The sequence below is a fragment of the Meleagris gallopavo genome, chromosome 14 (genome assembly GCF_905368555.1).
Source record: "Meleagris gallopavo chromosome 14, MGAL_WU_HG_1.1, whole genome shotgun sequence".
NCBI classification, from domain to species: domain Eukaryota; kingdom Metazoa; phylum Chordata; class Aves; order Galliformes; family Phasianidae; genus Meleagris; species Meleagris gallopavo.
The window spans coordinates 8,658,106-8,670,449 of record NC_139417.1 but is presented as its reverse complement, the minus strand read 5'-3'; the positions used below and the strand labels follow the sequence as shown (position 1 = coordinate 8,670,449).

Sequence of the window (12,344 nt, the reverse complement as noted above, 5' to 3'; positions counted from 1 at the left end):
CTGTGAAAATGAAAACCATGAGGCTCAGACTTTAGGGAAATATTTTTCTGGTTTCTTTCTAAGGAAAAACACGCAGTGGTGAGAGGCTGGAGGGCACTCTTTAGGGTGGGGGGGAACAATATGCTGGTTTAATTCCACTGGGATGCAGAGCTACTTGCATTCCTTGGGCTGATGGCAGTGCTTGTTTCTTCAGCAGAAATAACCATCCTGATTCAGCCCTGAGTTCTGAGCGACTGCTACTGGGACGGGCTCTGAGCACCTGACAGAGCTGTAGGTGTCCCTGCTCATCACAGGGCAGCTGGACCAGATGGCCTGTAAGGGTCCCTTCCAACTCAAACGATTCTCTGATTCTACACAGTTGTTGCATTTTACAGTGCAAATGATACGATGAATGTTTAAGCAAAAACCTTTGGCAAGACATCACTGCTTTAGTACTGCAGAACAGATGGGGTCCAACCCACAGCCCCGTGTCTCCGAGCCAGCAGCGCTGCCTCCATTCAATGAACCAACGGCCACGGCACAGCCCCGCACAGCGCAGCCCGACGGTGCGATTTCAGCCCCAAATTCACCTTCCATTCTTAAGGAGCTCTTCCATTGTTTAGAAACCGCGCCCAAACGGCCCGCGCCTTTCCCGTTCCCCGGTGCACCGCCGCTCGTCACACGAGGAAAAGATTCAAGTCCCCATCAGCTCCCCTTCCTCCAAAGCACCACGTAACCCCGCCCCACCCCCTCGCAGTCTCCGACGGATTCTCCCACCGAACCGCAACGCGACCCCCGAGCCCCAGGCGCGGTACCGTCCCGTGGGAGCCCCGCTGCCCGCACCTACCGAGCAGCTCCGGTTCCGCCGCTCCTCTCGCTCCCGCCGCCGCCCAGCGCAGCCGATCCGCTCGCCGGCAGTGGGGCGGGCTCAGCCCCTCCCGGGGCGCCCGTCGGGGGGCCGGGCTGCGCCTGGGGCTGCGGAGCGCGGAGGTTGTGCTTCGGGCAGCCTGCTGTTCTCCCACCGTTTCTGGGTTGGCAGACCTTCCCCGCCCCTCGTGCCTGGGGAGGTAAGAGAAAAACTCTTACAGCACTTTTCGGTTTTTTTTTTTTTTTTTCTCTTTCAAGGCTGGAAATTGCTTCTGGCAGAGGAGGAACCCCACTCTGCGAGGGCAGCCCCAAAACATAGAATCGCAGAATCGTTTGAACTGGAAGGGACTCTTAAAGGCCATCTGGTCCGACCCCCCTACAATGAACAGGGGCAGCCACAGCTCCACCACGCGCACAGAGCCGTCCAGCCTGACCTTGGCTGGCTGCGAGGACGGAGCACCCAGATCCTGCAGTGCGAAGGAAAACCCGCTGCTGGTTGGTACAAGCAGACAGTTCTGTTCGTGAGGATCAGAACCTTTCTGGCACTGGGGGGCCATTGCCAAATATGGGCTGTTCAGCTTTGTACCCAGACAAGGTGGCTCAGGTCACGCAGGGGCAGCCATGGCCAATTTGGACCCTGGGTGGATGCAGCACAGCTCCAAGGACTGCATCTCACTGACCCACCTCTTACTTGGGCTCACAGACTCCGCTCTCAGGTGTTGGCATTTCACAGGAACAGCCAACTAAAGCACCTCATTTTTTGTTAAGAACACATTTTTTTATTTTAAAAAAGATCTGTCATTTTTTCTCTCCTATTACAGCCCTAAGTTTTTCTTGTTTTGATATGGGAACAGGCATGTTTCTGACTTCCCACCCAACCAGCAGCTCGAAGAAACTCCTCACAGAAGGGGCAGAGATAGGACAAATTTCTGAGATGCCATTTTCTTTGATTCCCTAAGAATTTATTTCAAAAGTGAGAGAGCTGCAGAAAGCACAGCCAGCAAGTAGCAAGGCTGGGCACCACTAAGCTTTGCAGACCCTTTCAAGTCGGCCTGAAAACCTTCTTGTTAATCACAATAATTGCATGAGAACCCATCAGGAAATTCTGAAACACTCTCACTGAAAGCTTGGCACCACAAACCCAGCTAAATAACAGATTATGTCCATCCGGTGCGGTGGGAAAGTTTGGTTCAGGGCAGCGGGGGCAGAAATAAATATTTGCCTGCTCTGTTTTGTTTAAAGTAAAAACACACATACGTACGTGTGCAGTGCTTCCATTCCATGCTGCTCTTCATAAGCTGGGCTGAGGGCTCGCAGGAAGCCGGCTGCCAGCACTGCCCAAAGCTGAGCTGTGCCTCTGGTGGGGCCGCATCCCCAGCTGGGGATGCTGCGGGGCTGCAGGATGGGCTCTAGTTTGTAACAGCGCAAAGTTAGCCATGTGCTTCATCCTGGAAATGTGGTCTGTGCTGATAAAGGTGCCCTTTAAAAGTTTTAAAGTTGAGCTGTTTAGAAATAAAAAGGAATGAAGAAGAAAGAAATGCAGTGGTGGGGTGAGCGGTGGCTGCCATGTTGACAAACAGCTGCTGGATGGCCATGGCAGGAAAGAGCTCAGAGCTCTTTGGGAGGTGTCTGTAACCACCGCTGCTCTGTGCGGGCCGTGGGGCACATCACCCTGACCCCACCACAGCGGCCCCATTGGCATCACATCAAAGCACAACAACTCCGTGTGTGGCACAAGGGTCCTCCCAAGGACACGATGGCACTCACAAGTAAACAAGCACAGCTCATTTCGTCCTGATCCCAGAGTTCTTGGCCCTCCATCACCTCCATGGGTCGGGGCTCAGAGCTTCTCCCACTCAGCAGGAACATGGCCACACGCTTCAGATAGGAACCAGACTGTATCAACACATCCAGCTGAAACCTTTTAGGTTCCTTTCAGTTTCTGAAGGGGGTCTATAAGAGAGAAGGGGACAAGCTCTTTAGAAGGGTCTATTGTGATAGGACAAGGGGAAATGGCTTCATACTAAAAGAGATTTAGATTGGATATAAAGATGTTTTTTACAGTAGGTATAGTGAGGCACTGGCACAGGCTGCCCAGTGAGGTGATGGTGTCCATCCCTGCAGACAGCAAGGTCAGGCTGGGCGGGCTGTGAGACCTGATGGAGCTGTGGTGTGCCTGTTCATTGCAGGGGGGTTGGATCGGATGGCATTTGAGGGTCCCTTCCAACTCAAAGGATTCTGTGGTTCTATGATTCTTTGATTCTTATAGCAACGACACATTTACCACCGCTGAGTGCCAGCACCAGGAGCAGAGCAGCAGTGGTGCCCACCCAGCTCACGAGCACTGTTGTTTGGATGGAGGGAGCCGACGGCTTTGACACAACGCCCAGCTGCTGGGGAAGGAGCGTGGCTGAATTTAGGTTCAGTGTTGGGCGAGGGCTCCTTCCACCCTTCAGAAGAACCGGAGAAGCCCAAGGAGGGCCGAGGGCACAGAACCTAATGGGGAGCGGTGCTGGAGGGAGGCCCAGGAGCGGGGTTACAGCTGAACATCGCACGCAGTGCAATTAATCTAAATTAGCTCCTACTTTATGGCGTTACCAGCCCGCAGCCGCAGCACGGGGTGATCTCCTTGCAAGTTCCCAGGCTGGGGCCGGGCCGTGCGCTGGGTGAGCTCCAAGCACGACGTCAGCGTGGGAAGTGGGGCCGTGACTCACCGGGTGCGTGCCGGCTGGGGGTGACGAGCCCATGGCCGGCCCTTTCCACGGCCCTGCTCCATCAATCTCCTGGTTAAGCAGCTGCCAGCGGGGGAATTTCTCACGGAGCAGAAGGGGCCGTGCAGTAACCTCTGTGCCGATGGCCCGGATGCGCTGCAGGGCTGCAGGGATTTGGGGCTTTTCCTGCTGGCCCTGGCGTCAGACAGCTGATGGCCGGGGATGGACTTGGGGAACGGGACAACCGACGCGACCGGGGACAGGATGTCCAGATACCACACAGCTACTTTACTCCATCCTTTGACTTTATTTTATATCCATATTTCTTCAATAGAATAGAATACAACTTATTTTACAGAATGTATACAAACTATATCACAGTGCTTTACAGAGCAAAGCATGAAGTACATGGTAAAAACCAGGAGGAAAACGATGGGGTCCTCTGCATGGCCAAGCCCACTGTTTTCCCTGCGGAAAATATTTGTCTCCCTACTCAGCCCACTTGAGAACTCCAGCTGCCAACATCCTGCCCCAAGGCGGACACCAAAGCACCTTCCCCTCCTCACTGGGCAGCTGGGGCTGCCTGCACTCAGCTCCCATTGTTCTCACCTCTATTTTTCACAAGCAGGAAAGAGCAAATTCCCAAATTATTCTTCCCAAATTACTGCACACCAAAAGATAAAAAGAAGACAACTCATCTTTTTCTCCAAGGATGAGCTTTTTTTCCTTTTTTTCTTTTTCTTTTTTTGTGTGTGTGTGTGTGCATGTGTAACACATGGGTGGCCCCAGGTAAATCACTGGGTTTGGCAGTGCCACATTTATGGAAGCAGTAAATCAATCACAGCTCTGCAGTAACAGAGCTAGGGCGGGACGTGGACCTGCCTCCTCTGATGGCCTCTTGTTTTGCAGCTGCTTTGTGAACACAGCTAGGAGAAGTGCTCAGAATCGTCACTCAAGATACTATGGGGTATTGTAAGCGATGGATTGATATGTTGCCCAAAGAGGTGGTGGGTGCCCAGTCCCTGCAGACAGCCAAGGTCAGGCTGGTTGAGCTCTGAGCACCTGATGGAGCTGTGGCTGTCCCTGTTCACTGTAGGACAGTGGGACCAGAACGGCCTTTGGGGCTCCTTTCCATCTCAAACGATTCTATGATTCCATGAGTGTGTCTCTAGGAAATAGCAGTGGAAGTACCAACATGGGGGAGGGCAGGGCTTTTTGGAGGTGCTGTTGCTGGGGGTCACACAGCAACGGGGAGATAACGAGGAGAGACAGAGCGAGGGAGAGAAAAGATTACAGATGGATCCCCAAAGTAATCCCTGTAGGAATCCTGGACAAACACACACCTATGCAAACACACCAACACACAGCAACAAAAGGAGGGTACCGGCTACGGCTTCCCGCGACGCCTGCCTCACTGCACAACATCCCACGGAGAACAGGGCGCTTGTTTTAAAATTATTTCTAGTGAGTAATAAGAATAATAAAACACCCATTTTCCATTCTCTAAGCTAACGGAATATATGTATAAGTTCACGACATCTGTACAACAACGTCGTGCACAGAACACGTCTCCAAATATGGAAAGATCGGGTTCCCTTCCTGAAAGAGCAGAAGCGAACACACCCATGGCAGAACTGATGACAATGGGCAGAAAAAGAGGGCAGGAAAACCTGCAGGAATAAGTTTTTCTCTGCATCGCTTAATTTAGAAACATAGGTCAAACATACATTTGATGGGTAGGAAATAGTATTAGTGGACAAGAAAATAGAGACCTTTGGGACTACTTCCCCTCCTCATCCCTTTCACTCCAGTTCTCAAGCTACCACACGTCAATGAATCAAACTTTGACCTTAAAGCTTGCAGCAGCAGAATCAGCCAAACGCTTGAACTAAACATTGCTCATAAAAACCTATTTCGTTTTCTTAACTGCAAATTTTCCAACCAGGAAAGGAGCTTTAGGCCCCAGCACAGACTCAGCTCGGAGAAATAGAAGTTTCTCTAGTATCCCATCCCTAATAATCTGGAAAATACACAAACTTACACATGGAATTCTTTTCCAGGAGAAACTCAGCAGGATATTTGCTTAACCAGGAGGAATTCTCTACATCTAAATGATCCTTGAATGATCTCCTCATTTCTGACCACGCTTCCTGTAGTCCTTGAGAACACTTCAAGCATGATGGGATGATGTGTCTCTGCTGACCCTTGTGGCTGCTGTTCAGCGTTCCAGGAATTCCTTCTGACCAGGACCTGGAGCATCTGCTGCAGCACCACGGGACAAACCCACCTTGCCTGGGCTACCGGGTCAAGTGCTGCCATGAGGTCGTTCCAGCAGAAAAGGATCTCAGGCTCTGCCTGCTTAGCTGCACTTACCCAAACAAGACAATAATAGTAATAAACATAATATGCCCATCTCGTTGTATATTTGTATGATATAGTTATAATCTCTGGAGCAGAGCAGCCACGGCCCAGTGAGCAAGCACAAAACAAGCCTGTGCAATAGCCTTGCAAACCAAATAAACTCATTGCTGAATGACGTAGCTATATTGGCAGAAGTTGATGAACTGCAGCTTTGAACATTTTCAAGAAGAGATTAAGTCTCTGGGATAGAAACATGTCTTGCCCAAACTAATTTGGTTAATTATTACATGAGCTTTTAGTTAACATTTGGAGTCCTGAGTAGAGGAGAGACATGGGTCTGTTGGAGCACGTCCAGAAAAGGGACACAGAAATGCTCCAAGGCTTGGAACACCTCTCTACAAGGACAGGCTGAGAGCTGATGCTGTTCTGCCCAGAGAGACCTGAGAGCAGCCTGTCAGTAACTAGAGGCAGCTGTAAGAAAGAAGGGACAGACTCTTTAGCAGGGTCTGTTGTTAGAGGACAAGGGGAAACAGTTTCAAACTAACAGAGGGAAGACTGGAAATAAGGAAGAAGTTTAAAATCAGGTGGCGAGGCACTGGCACAGGCTGCCCACAGAGGTGGTGGTGCCCCATCTCTGGAGACAGCCAAGGTCAGGCTGGACGGGCTCTGAGCACCTGATGGAGCTGTGGGTGTCTCTGTTCATTGCAGGGGAGTTGGGCCAGATGGCCTTTAAGGGTCCCTTCCAACTCAAACAATTCTGCGATTCTGTGAAATTGTTCAATAAATTAGCACTGGGGAGTCAACACGAAGCTTCTCTCTCAGAAGGTTATGACTGTAATTAAAAACCATTCAGACCCTAAACAGAAGAGGACTTTGGTGGCTGTGTCATGGCCCCACTGCTCAGTGCATCACAGCCATTGCTCTTGGCTCACCAACACGGACGCAGCAGCCACTGCTCAGACCATGGCGGCTGCATCTTCCCTACAAGCAAGCAGAAGATTACTGCCTTGAACTTACAAGGGAAGCTTTGCCTGTGGAAAATATCATCATCTAGGTTTCCATGTTGGTGGCATAACTGGAATATCTAAGTAATCGTGTGCGTGTTTCCTTGGACTACTTTTAAGATTACTGCATAAAAGGAAACGCTTTGAAGTTCTGGCAAAAAGGAGAACTGGAACTGGTGGCTTTATATCCTGCTGGGCCTTGCAGGGCCCATAAGTATATATTTAGAGCTTTCAAGAAATGTTGCTACATCTGACTTCTTCCTTAAGAAGCAAGAAAGAGCAGGCAGCAGCTTTCTCCTCGTTTTGCTCTTAGCTGGCAGAGGGTGCCTATATGTGATGCTCTTTATGTGTGCAATGATGGGTGGAAGGAGCTGGTAGTGCAAGACACACTCCTGTACATTTTAATACAATTTTCATCATATGACAATGAAAACATCACTCAATTCTGCAGAAGCAAAACAAAACACAATGTAAAATAAAGTTTCCTAGGATTTCACACTCATAACACTCTAAACAATGCTGATTCCTGTTCTAGGTGTGCAAAAAGATGTGTTTTGAAGGGCACACAGAAGATCCCACTAAATGCCCACTCAATTAGGCCCTCTCCAGAAAGTGCTGTATGTAGATAATGACCACTGAAGGGTCCGGAACACGTAGCCCATATCCTAAGGCAGTGATGCATCAAACATGTGTTGAAGCCCATAAAAATAAGTTAAAGGCTGTGTTGACAGACAGGATGAAGGGAAAATCTGTTTCTGGGATTAGTAGTTAAAAAAGGTCTTCCAGATTCTGGAGCAATCACAGGATGAGATTTCCAGATGGCTAACCAGGATCTCTGGAAGAGCAGAGAAGCGTGCGTCCCTAACGCTACCAGGCACAGCAAGTTTTCTAGGTAAATGGCATCTCAAGCTGCTTCTGAGAACCTTTGCACAAAGGTGGCACCCAAAACATTAAGCCAGTGAGGCCAGACTCTCCAAAACTAGTCAAAATTTCCTTACATATGTTGTTCCTCAGATTTCAGCCTAAAATTTGGGTATTAGAGTCAGGGAACCATGGCAGAAATGATAAAAAGCAAATCTGTGTCCTGCTCCCAACCCCTGGCAGGACCAGGTGCCAGGCTCATGGGTCAGCCTGCCAGCATTTCCCCACTCAGCTGATAGCTCAGCAGTGCTGCAAGCGGCAGCAAGGAAAAGGCAACAACCAGATGACAGAGATCAAGAATCCAACCCAAAAGCGACTGAGACAGAGCTGGCTTAAAGCCAGAGAGAAGTGGCAACATCAATACCATGTTCCGTCCATCCATGGGCAGGACAAGTGAAGCTGCTTGCTGATTCAGTGTCAGGCTGGATGGGCTCTGAGCACCTGATGGAGCTGTAGGTGTCCCTGTTCATTGCAGGCAGTTGGACCAGATGGCCTTTAAGGGTCCCTTCCAACTTAAACCGTTCTGTGATTCCGTGATGCTCATCCAGGCACAGAGGCAGGCACTGGGAAATGAGAATTGCCTACATTTCTCGTGACAATTCACTAGATACATGTTCCTTTTGGCACAGGAAATCCAGGTGAGGAGAAAACAGGGCTTTCTCACTCCAGCAGACAGAAGGATTGGAGAGCTTTAGAAGTTGAATGACAAGCTGTAGAGCAGATGTTCACCCCTGGCAGCAGTTACAGCCAGCGTATCATTTCGCTTTTCAAGCTCTGGCCAGAAAGGATATAAATTTCCTACACTCTGAGCTACGCAGAAGAGACTAAACCTGAATGCAGTGATATTTCCTAATAGACATCAGCAAATGTTTCTCCGGTAGGAAACCAAGTGCTTCCCCAACAGCTCATCAGAGCCCCGAGCAGCACTGCTCCAAATGACTAACACTGAATCACTGCAGGCAGACAGCGGTTACTGGAGCTTTATGGTTCAGGCATCATTTACAAAAGGCTTCTGGAGGAGTGCAAAAACAGATTTCTGGAGGAAGGCTGAAAAAGACAACAGAGCTGTGCTTTGCCCAGCACTTCCCAGCAGGCTGCAAGCACCAATTTACATGTGGTTGGAAAAAAAAAGAAAAAAAAAAAGTGAATGGTTTTCCTAATAAATTACAAGTTGATGACCAGAGCTGATCTAGCTCAGGACACAGCATCTCTCCAATATGCACATGTGAAAAGGAATCACATGCCTCATGAGGATGTCCTTCTCAACATTTGTTCTCCCAGAACTGTTTAAGATTCCCATGCTGCAATGATGATGTCATTATTTACATTAATAAAGGTAATATTGCTCAGATCAGACCTAAGGAAGCAGTCCCTTCCCTCTTAGAGCTTAGCAACCGCATTAATTTTCTTACCAGGTAAGAGCGTAGGAACTCAGAGGGGTATAAATGGAAACATAGGGAAAAAAAAAAGGGCAAAAGTGACCAGAAACACACACTTGACACATACTTTTCTCATTCCTAGAAAACTGGCTATGTTGAAAGTGATGTAGTTCTCATTGCTCTCCCTCTGTCCATATGAGGGAGATTGAACTTCCATGTAGGAGAGCTGCAACTGGAAAGTATTGCTGTTATACGAAGCACGACTAGCTTGTTCTCTAACACCGAGCATGCACACAGCCTCCCCTCCCCCCCAGCTTACATTGTACGCCAGTTTGGACAGTCAGAGAAAACTCTCCTTCCATACGTTCGGGATGTTAAGATTTCACCCTCCTTGCAGCAGGAAAACAAAGTCATCTTCTTTGCAATGCCACGGCACCGAGCACACACACAGCACTGAAAGAGCAACGCATGAACTGATCTCTGCCATTGCTGAACACTGCAGTGATCCCGGAGCAGCCGTGGTCCTGTCATGTCTGCAGATGCTCTGTTAAGGACTCCCGGGGCATAGAGCAATTACTAGGGTTTGTTTCTGCTTTCCAGGAGCAGTTCTGTTTAGGAGAGAATAGAAAGGGATTACTTTTACCTTATAGTTTGGACTTACAGGGTGTGAATTGAGCGTGTCTTCCCACAGATAGATTGCCGTAACGGTTGAAGTCACAGTGGGGTCAATGGGACTCCTCCTGAGCAGTGCACCCAGCCCTAAGGGCTAACGAGGGCAAAAATTGGGGTCCAATTAGCAGCACAGCAGGGCTGCGCAGTCCATACAACCGCTGTGCTCAGGCCACACACCACGGCCTTTCCAAAGCTCTGTCCTTTTGTTTTGGGGTGGTTTGGTTTGTTGGTTTGGTTTTGCTTTAAGACTGCAGTACTTGACATCTGATTCTGGTAAAAATAACAAACCATCTCATTTCATTTTATATTGGATTTACATTACAACAGTGCTGTAAACTGCATCGTCTGAGTCTGTAGGGCTGCAGGAAGTCTCTATAAGGCATTTTCCATGTGCACAGAGAAGAAACCATTTAAGCAAAGATAATTTTTTCCATACGCATTCTGTATATTGTTATATACCAGAGAACGAGACAAAACACAAGGAGAACAAAGATCCTTTGAAGTTTTCAAAACAATCTTTGTCTGTCGCGACTGCGGGACGGCAGAAGCGAAGCCCCGTGGGTGAGGCAATGCAAGAGGAGGCAGCAGAGTGGCTCACACTGCACACAGCGATCGGCAACGCGGTGCTGCATGGAGGAGGTGACCAACACACGATGGTCTCCACCCAGAGATCACTGCACCCTCATCACTGCCCTTGGGAGCATCCCTCAGGCGGCCACAGCAGCACATCACCTGGCACTGCCACCACAGATGGGAACAGCAGGACGGGATTGAGGAAATAGGAGCGTTCCTGTGAGGCCTGCAGAGCGCTTCTCTCCTCTGGAGCAAAGCCCAGGAGCACCCCCACCTCTGCACCAAACCCTGCCCTTCCCGATGCCTCTCCCCCAGGCATTCTGTGGGAATTTCCCCAAATCCAGTTTCTCCCCCATTTCCTTCCTCTCAGGACACCTGGAGCTTCCTCCTATAGCAATCTCTGCTGCCCCAGCAGTGACTGAGACCAAGCTGTGTTCCCAGGCCCTCAGCTCAGCCTCCGCAGCTCTGGAATCACCACACCAACAGCACAGGGCTGCCAGGCCGATACAATCAGAGACAACACAGCCATGGATGTGAGGGCTTTAGTGTGCTGCAGTGACAGGTAGCTTAGTTCAGCAAAACCAGCCTGACACACTTGAGGAAAAACAGAAGCAGCAGCATCTGGCAGGGATTCTCCAGAAAGCTGCAGGGGAAGGATTTTCCACAATGAAACGTGTGATGAAACACATTTGAAGTCAGTGTTTGACAGCCCAAGCTGTCAGTGAGAGCTTCTTGCAGAACAGTCAGCTTTATACACAATGGGCAGGGCAGCACCTAAACAGAAGAAGGAAAAACATCCTTTCCAGCTTCAGTACTGGTGTAAAACTTACTGAGAAGCAACCAATATATTTGGGGATGTTCTCTGAGCTGTCCCCTGCAAATGAAAAGATGCTCAGCCAAGATCAGCACAGCTCCAGCATCCCTCTTCCAACATATGGAACTATTAAAGCTTGACATGCTTTTAGTTTTGCCTGAACCCATCCCATTAAAACAGTATTGAGAAGCAGAACTTCATTCTGACCAACTGTCCGGGTACTTCATGCAATGCTCTGCTGCACCAAGCTGCTGCTGCTACGCTGCATACCCGATTCAAAAAGCCATATGAATACACAGCTTAGGTGCCCAGACGCATTCCTGTAGGCCAGGAGCTGTGTTCATACACACAGCTTGAGTTCTGCCAGAAGCCCACCCCAAAACCCAACTACAGGATGTAAACCCGTGCTTTTTGTCAACGTGCTGATGTTCAAAGCACGATCACAGCTCACTACTGAGGTTCAGATATCCCAACCTGCACGCTTGGATAGACTGGAGCAGGCATCATTGCATTTACTGAACCAAGCTCAGATCCCATTTCTCTGACCCACCAGCACATCACATCACCCCAGCCTGCAGCAGGAGCGCAACGCAGACACCAGCAAGGCACTGCGTCTGATGGCTGCAGGCTGCTGTGACACAAAGGAGGGGAAGGAACAGTTGCCACGAGGGAGAAGCACTCCTCTGGCTGCCAAGAGGAGCTCTGTAAACACCGCGCTGGGCCTGGGCTGCTTACGGGTGGGTGAGCTACCTGCGTGCACGCTCTGCACAGCCACAGACAGTGGAAGGACTGGCCTTCCATTTTTCACATACCAAGAGTGCTCTTTTCACCTTCTTTCAGCTTTATTATTCAGAAGAAGGAAGGGTGAGGTGGTGATGTTCCCAACCAGCATTCACAGGATGTGACTGCACTGTGACTCATCGGCCCCTTTCACCCCATCAGAGACAGCCGCTGGCACGGCTCAGCACTGCCAGCACTGCTACTCATCAAGATGAGCAGCCTTGCAAGTTCGCCCTGCAGGCTGCAGCTTTCCCGTTACAGAGCTGCAACTTCATACTTTCAC

The 12,344-nt window shown here is 49.7% G+C and overlaps 1 protein-coding gene across 6 annotated transcripts in view; it reads right to left on the bottom strand.

Moving 5' to 3' along the window:
* FLNB (filamin B) overlaps positions 1-935 on the bottom strand; it is a 78,501-nt gene extending 77,566 nt beyond the window's left edge. For 2 of the 6 annotated variants that reach the window (XM_085235880.1, XM_085235882.1), the window contains exon 1: positions 827-906. The gene's annotated coding sequence lies outside the window, so the exon portion shown is untranslated. Of the gene's footprint in view, positions 1-826 lie in introns of all 6 variants that reach the window. The other 4 variants (XM_085235885.1, XM_085235884.1, XM_085235879.1 and 1 more) reach the window with 4 other exon arrangements.
* Positions 936-12,344: the final 11,409 nt, after the last annotated feature.